The 8227-nt window shown below is 51.6% G+C and overlaps 1 pseudogene; it reads right to left on the minus strand.

Annotated features, from left to right (window-relative positions):
- Positions 1–1954: 1954 nt before the first annotated feature.
- Positions 1955–2699, minus strand: LOC138994620 (phosphofurin acidic cluster sorting protein 2 pseudogene; annotated as a pseudogene).
- Between the last annotated feature and the right edge of the window lie 5528 nt (positions 2700–8227).

The following is an 8227-nucleotide window of genomic DNA, read 5'->3' on the forward strand; positions in this document are numbered from 1 at the left end:
CCACCCATGTCCACATGAACAGCTCTCTGATTCCTGCCTTTTCTTGTAGGAGAAACCCTCAGACCTATGCCCTCTAGCAGAAATCCCACCATGAGTGGGATCCAGGGTTCTGCCAGCACATGGATTTCAGGTTCCATACTCCCCTCATGGCTCTTATCCAAAGCCAAGTCACGTTTTCTGCTGGAAAAGAGGTTCACTGTCCTCTTCACAATACAGGAAGATGCAGCCATAGGTAGAGGAGGCCAGGAGGACGTCACATCGGCTGTCCTATGGACACTCTGAGCCTGTATGCCCTAGTGTGACTGAATTGCTCCCGACTAGAAGGAAGCTCTGTAGTGCAGGCTTGGGGTCTGCTCTGTGCACTGGATTATGGTCAGTGCCTAGAGATGAGTCTGTACCTGTCAGAGCTTCTCATATATTTGCTGATTGAATGAGCCCAACCCAGTCCCATCTTAGACAGCTGGGTGAGTTTGAACCCCACTGCTCAACCCCCGGATTTATGATCTGGCTTCACCCAGGACTGGGACCCATAATGGAATCTCCAATCTCTTTATCTAATGGCAAAAGTGCTTAGCCCTGTTCCCTGGAGAGACCGGAAGGTGCACTGGAGTGTGATTTTGGTGGCAGGCAGGTCTTCCTTCTCCCCCTTTATCTTTCTGTTATGGCCTGGGCTGCCTTCCAATAATCCACCTGCAGCCCCATCAGCTGAGCACCAACACCCTGGCTGGGGGAGAACTCATCACTCACCGACTGGGAGGAGAGAAGGATGCGAGATGCCTCCTTGTTTGCCGCAGACCCGTCTGGAGGGTGGACAACAGCACTCCAGAGCTCAAGCGGGCCACATAATCTAAGTGTCCTGATGCAACCCAGAATGGTCTCACAATTCCAAGTTCCAGTACCCCCATGAAGGGAATGAATGATATTCAAGGACTCCTCACTGGGGATCTTCTCTTCGTAGTTGAGTGTGGCCTCCACTGTGGGCAGTTGGTGGACACAATTGGACCCTGTGACATACTGTGTGAGTCTCAACACCATGGCCAGCTTGTCCTGCACCGCCCTCTGGGCTTCCTTGTAGAACAGGTCCCACCTGGGCAGATCTTGGAAGAAGCTGTTGTAGCAGTAATGCATGGAGCCCGGGTACCTGGCCACGAGGTGGTAACCCAGCAGGATGACCAGGAAGTGAATGTAGCCCAGCCAGGGGGACAGGGGCACAGGTTGTAGGACAGCGGCTTCAGGAAGAGCCACAGCACAGCACTGAAGTACTGCTGTGTCCCTGACACCACGATCTTCACAGGCTGGGGGGCTGGGAATTGTAGTGACGGTATCTCTGTATCCATGAGATGATGGTGCTGAAGGCCACCTGGACCTCACCTTGGAGCAGGTGCACAGCCCAGGCAGCGTGTGTTGCTGTAGGACTCAGACGGGAAATGCCACTGCCAGTCAGGGGCATTGAGGAGGAGGATGTTCTGGGGCAGCTGGCTGTCAGAGATGAGGAAGTGGTTCAGCTGGTCATATGCCCTCTTCCTGGGGATCTGCAGCTGGCTCAGGGGGTCGGGGCAGTGCTTGTTGTCCAGGCTGTTGGCCTGCTTGTTTCTGGCTTTACCATCTGCTGCTCCTTCAGGAATGTGCTCCAGCCAGCAGCCCGCCTGCTCCCCATGGGATCTGGTGGAGGCGATGAGGAGACTCGGTCTTGGTGATGTGCTTGCCGGTTGCTTGGGGCTCATCTTCTCTGTCACCTGGGTTGGACCTGGAGGCCCATTCTGGCGCTGGCACTCTGGGTGCTCTAGCTCTCCATCTGACAGCTGGGCTGGGACAGGTCTTCAAGTATGGCCTGAGCCAGGGCTTCTGGGTCCTGAGGACACTTTCATGGGCCACTGTCATGGTTCTCTAGTGAGTCATAGAGCAGTTCCAGGTCCTCCTCCACCTCAGGGACATGCTCCGAAGACTCCTGCTCTTAGTCCAGGACCTCCTCCCACTCTTGCACCCTGTGCAGCCACGCCCCACATTTCTTGTTGGCATCTTGCTGCCTGGTTATGAGTGGCGGCCTTACTACACTTTGGCGCTGCTTTTTGGGCTCCTCAAAGTTGAAGTCCTCCTCCTCTTGGTCCTGCTCATGCCATGGATGATAGCTGCCCTGCTGATCTGAGAATATTTCATACTCCATCTCTGAGTAATGAACCCAGGACTTGGACTTGGGGCTGGCCTCCTGGGTGCTGTCCTTGGGGTCGATGGGCTGGCTGGACAGGGAGGCGATGCTGACCTCAGCCAGGTGGGCAGATTCCTCCATGATGGTGCTATGGAGGCTCAGCATCTGGCCACCCTCGAGGGGTCGCTGCATCACCTCAGCCATGTCGATTGTGCCCATGGTGATCATCCGGTAACCAAGAATGGTCTGTTTGTTAAGGCGCTGCTTCTGCTGCAAGCATGATCTGCAGCTGGTTGCCTTCTCTCTTGAGGTAGTGGGGATATAGCAGGGAGGTCAGCACCAGGTCGGTCTTCACGTGACCACGAGGGGGCAGCAGAATCTCATCAGAACTCAAGATGTTTTTGGAGCCCTGCATTTTTGTAGTGACCACCACAGAGCTGAGCTCCTTCTCCAGCTTCTTGTAGATGAGCAGCTTGGTTAAGGTGAGGCTACACAGCCTGGGCACGCAGGTGGGGCTGGAGCATTGCACCTCCCAGGTGGAAAACAAATTCATGGGCACCTGTGTGTTGAGTGCAGTGGGCATGCGGTCCAGGCCCCTGGCCGCCAAGATGGTGGTCTGATTTTGATCCTGTGTTGGGAGAGGGGGCACATGCCATGAGAGGCAGCTTATAAACTGCCAGGTGGGTTGGGGGCTCAGACTGAATCCTAAGCACTCAGTGATTGGGGGCAAGAGGTGGGACAGAAGTGATCCCAGGGACCAGATGCTAACCTGGCAGCCTTGCAAACTCAGAGACCTAAAGTAACCACAAAGGATGGTCTGAAATTAAAGTGTGTTTTTTTTAACTAAAAGCAGCTTATGGTGGGTACTGGTGTCCTAGGCCAGTGGTCGGCAAACTGCGGCTCGTGAGCCACATGCACCTCTTTGGCCCCTTGAGTGTGGCTCTTCCTAAGACTTAGGAGTACCCTAATTAAGTTAATAACAATGTACTCATCTATATAGTTTAAGTTTAAAACATTTGGCTCTCAAAAGAAATTTCAAACCTTTTACCTTTGATATTTGGCTCTGCTTACTAAAGAGTTTGCCGACCACAGTCCTAGGCTGTCATCTTCCCGGAAAAAAGTCAATATTTATCTTAACTGAGCCTGTCTATTGCCTTTTGCACCTATAACAACATATTTTTGGAATGTCAAAGTAATTTTCCTTTTTATTCAGACACTCAGAGCACAGGCACTGCTCTGCTCACTGCAGAGACCACACATCCCCTCATTGTTATTGAGTTCATTGTTGACTGTTAACTATCCCATATACACCTAAGTGAAAGCAGTGCACGTCTATCATTTTACCTTTTTTCCAGGCCCAGAGATTTCCCTGCTGTGCTTTCCCTGCTTCCCTCATCTGTCAACAATGAATTTCATGAAACCACACACGTCTCCACTTATGATTTTAACATATAGAATGAAGAGCAAAGCTGCCATTCTCCGGAGCATTATTATCTCATTCGATTGAGATTTTGCTTTCCCACAGTTGTCTACACTTTGGCTCAAATAAATTCACAAAAATTCTGCACACGTTTCCACATTTTCGACATGGTCAAGAGAAAAGGTTCTCGGAAGGCAACGTAGACTAGGAGGTGAGTTATGATGAGACACACTGGTATCTTAGTCATTTCTTAGCAGAGGATGGACAGCACCTCCCTGTGTTAAGAAGGTCACCCTGGGATTTCTGACAGAACAACCCATTCTAAGATGGGAACTCAGAGTGTTCCTGGCGTGGAAGGGTCTGCACATTAGGACAAGTGGGGTGTTCAGGGCAGCACCGTTGACAGGACAACAGGATGGGGTCATGTTCAGGTCCCACAGAAGTGAACAGCTGCATCGTCAGCCCTGATAACAGGTCCCCCACTTGGTATGTTGTACAGCCTAGGGAAGCCCCAGCTCCTGACCTGGAGAGGCCATAGGGATGTGGTCCTTCAGGGCAGCAAAGGGCAAAGCAACAGACTTGGTACCTTGAGCCCGATGCTCTTTTGGGAAAAGCGTCCCCACTAATCACAATGATGTGTAAGAGTGGGAGAAGGTGTGTAAGGATAGTCAGCCAACATGGACACTTGGAGATGGGTATGAAAAAGGGGAAATCTGTAGAAAAATGCAAAAAATACTGTTGACTGAACATGATGGGAAATGGTACAAAGCCTCTCTCCTAATATTCCTAAAACTTTGTGGGCAGTGACTTTGCGTCTCATCTGAAAGGGGCTGGACAGTGAGAGTGGGTTGTGGGGAGGATACGGGCCTCAGAATCCTTTGGAATTTGGACTCTAGGAGGGACCTCAGGGAGTAGCAGGGCAGCTTCTGGAACCCAGGGCTCCCTTTGACTACATGGGACCCTGGAGTCTGGGTCACCTCAGAACCTGCACTCACCCTGAGGCCATGCTGCATGCTGGAGGATGTATGGGCACCTGTGCCTCCTCCAGGGCAATGGAGTAGAGGACCCCATCAGTCAGCTCCTCTCTGTTCTCCTGTGTGGAGCTCAGGACTGGCGACTGTAAAGACAGTTCCCAGTCACCAGGAGGAAAGCCTCAGAGCCCTGTTTTGCTGGTTCTCTAGCCCTGTAATCCTCCACTCCAGACACACACACACACACACACACAGTATGATCTGCTGAGACCTCCACTGCAGAGGAAAAGGTGTGACAGGCTGAGGGCTAGGATTCCCATGGGCATAGATAAGGGACCCCTCTGGAACCCTACTCCACCTGCCTGCCCTGTCCTGGGGTCTGATCACAGCAAGCCCTCAAGGGGATCCACTGCCCGGAAAGCTGTTCCTACCCCAGGGTTCTCCCTTCAGGTACCTCTTCACAACACATGAAGGGGAGGGGATGTGGGCTGCACAGGGATGTCAGACAGATGCAGCCTGGCCTGAATGGGTCTGACCCAGGCCACCTGGTGTTACCTGAGGCCAAATTCTAGAAAGTGAACAGATATGTCAGGGACGAAGGTTGAATCAACGTCTGCACCTTCTGAAACAGCTCTCACTGCGGGGTCTCCGGATGCAAGAGCACCAATCACTGGGAACACAGCAAGAGAACATCTTGCACTGGTAAATGCCTCTTGGCAAGTGAGCTGCCTGCTGGGCTAGATGTGGGTGCCTGGCTATGGGGTTTCAGGTTATATTGGATAGTGACCTCATACCTGGGATTGTCTTGACTGAGTCCCCTCATCTCATGACAGCTAAGCAAGTAGCCCTGTGGGCTGCTGTCTGCAGACCCCTCTTCTCCACGAAACACCTCATCTGTACACAGTGGCACCAGCACACCCCTCTGCCCAGCCCCCTAGAAGCTCTGGGTGCAGCCAGGCTCCCAGACTTGAGGAAACCGACCTGGGTGCATACTCAATCCCTCATTCTTACCTCTCCTTGATCTTGTATAAGTCATTGTGCCTTTCAGGGCTCGTCTCTGTCCTGCCTGCACAATGCGTTATGGAGCAAGTGCTTCTTATGGCTGTTCAGGCTCCTGTGCGAGAGGAGCTATAAAGTAGGAGGAGGACTATCAGATGTAGGTAGTGCCTCCAACCTCGTTTTCCTTCCTGTTGTCACCTCCTCTGTGTCTGCTTTTTTTCTAAACCCACCAAAGGTCATCACATCTATAGTGTGTGTGTGTGTGTGTGTGTGTGTGTGTGTCTGTGTGTGCGCATGCCAGTGCTTCCTTTCTGGATCCCAGAACAAATAAGCCCCCAGATAGGGAGGAACAGGCAGGAGCTGCCCAGTATGTCAGGATTTCTAATTTCCAGATCAACTCTGTGGGGAGGTGGGAGCCCTGGCCTGGAAGGTCTGAACATTCCTGAAGTTTCGACTCTGAATATCAAGTACCCTGGACAATCCCTGAATGACTACAGGCTTCAGTTTCCCAATTATCCAATAAGGGTGTGATCCACAACTATGTAAGCATGAGCTGAGCCTAAGGGGGCCTGGCTTTCTCCACTGCGTGTGGGTTGTGGACAGAGGTGTACCATCATGATTCCAGATCTGGGCGTCTTTTCAGACAAATACTGTCTTGGCTGCCAAGTGCTCACCATCTCCCCGATGCCATCTTCGTGTCTGTATATGATTCCACTGGCACAGCCTTTTCCAGAGCCTCTGAGCCAACCTGGGGGCACCTTGCATCTCCCTTTGAGGACACAACTGGGTTTATCTCAGGCTCTGCATTCTCTCTGTGATCCCGGGTAACGCACGGACCTCTCGGGTCACCGGTTCCCTCCTCAGTGACTCCTCATGGTCTTCACCTTCCTCGTGTGGTGTGAATGTGTGCCCTCCCCTTAAATGTGGGTGTTTGTAGTGACTCCATAGAAGACGGCAAAGGGATCCAACACGACCTCCATGGTTTGGTTGTAAAAGTCAGTTCCAGGCCCTGCCAGAGTGGTTCAGCAATATCCTGTGCACTGAAGGATTGCTGTTCGGTTCCTGGTAAGGGCACATACCTAGGTTGTGGGCTTGATTCCTAGTCGGGGTGCATACAGGCTACAACCATTTGATGCTTCTCTCTCACAGTTTTGGTTCTTTCTCACTCTCTTTCTCATCAATTTTTTCAAAAAAAATTTAACAATTTTAAAGCAAATCCATTTTTTTTAATCTTCATTGTTGAAAGAGTTACATATGTCCCCTTTTTCCCCATTGACCACTTCTTGCCAATCCCTACCCCCCACCCCAGATCTTCACCCTATTGTCTGTGTCCCTGGGTTATGCACATGTGCACACAAGCTCTTTAGTTGATTTCTTCCCAACCTGACAAGTTTTAAAAAACGTCGGTGCCTACCCTCTTGCTCACACTTATTTCTCTCTCTCTCTCTCTCTCTCTCTCTCTCTCTCTCTCTCTCTCTCCCCGCCCTGAGGAATAAGCCTCTGTTCTGTGAGTGGCTATCTTGAGAGACCCACTAGGCAGGCACTAAAGGAGAGCAACAGATAGAGAGAAAGTCATTTCTTCCATCCAAACTGAATCCCAAAGACCCCCAAGTGAGCTCAGACCCTCAGTGACAGAGATCCTTCCTCAGGTGAGACCACAGTAGTCCCAGCTGAGTCATGCGGGATTCCTGGTCACTGACGTGTGAGCTAATCAGTGTGTTTTGGTTAAGTCTCTAGTGTGGGGTAACTCTCAGCAATAGATCACTAGCACAGTCGTCCCACACCAGGCCCTGGGCCTGCCCACCTATCTCCCTTGTTTTCTCCTCCCAGTTCCCTCCAGCCCCTGCCCCTCATTTCTAACACCCTCTGCCTCCAGTTTGGAGGATGGCTGTGAAACTTAAGAAAGGACCCTGCAAAGTAGAGCCAAACTGAAAAGTATAATTTGAAATAGAAAACAGCTTCTGTTGAGAACACAGTTCTGAGCTTCCAAGGTAAGGAGACCCTCCACGCAAGGCAGGCGACTGCCCCTCCAGGCCCATTGCTAGTGCGTGCAAGTGCACTGCCATCACCATGGACCTCTAAGGTAGACCTGCCCCCTGATTTCCAGACCTCCATTTAATTTCACAAACCTTCATCGCCTGCCATTGTGAAATCAAGATTAGGAGGGCAGACAAGTACTTATTCATGTGTCTGGTTAGAAATCACATCCTAAAGACAGCCTGTGCAATGTCCGCGTGATGGGATCACGTTCTCAGTGCTTATAGTCCTCAGGGGTCAGAGATAGGTCTCATCAGACCCCATTCAGATTTCCTTTCTCTCTGTGTCAACCAACAGGGCTGATCTCCTTGAGAGCAAGGACCCAGGGTGTGGTCCCCAGTGAACACCCATTTGTCCTGAGTCATGTAGCTTGTGCCATGGCTGGGTGCTGTACAAGGCTGCTAGTCCATCCTCACCAGGGTGGTTCAGAGCACTGCGTAGGGTTGATGTAAAAGGAGAAGCCAGGCTATCTCCACGACCTTGTTCAGCTTTGGGGCATGATATAGAATGGCTGCTGGGCTCTGGTGAGACAGAAGAGCCTCAGGAATTAGCCCAGCTGAACCAGAGCCTAGGGTCTGAGGGCAGAGAGGGGCTTTGGCCCCAGAGGAGATATGGAAGTGGTGCCTGTGGAGGAGATGAGTGTGGACCTCCGGC

This window comes from Myotis yumanensis, unplaced genomic scaffold, assembly GCF_028538775.1.
Source record: "Myotis yumanensis isolate MYYU_CA2020_CCGP unplaced genomic scaffold, mMyoYum1.0.hap1 SCAF_16, whole genome shotgun sequence".
In the NCBI taxonomy this organism is placed as follows: domain Eukaryota; kingdom Metazoa; phylum Chordata; class Mammalia; order Chiroptera; family Vespertilionidae; genus Myotis; species Myotis yumanensis.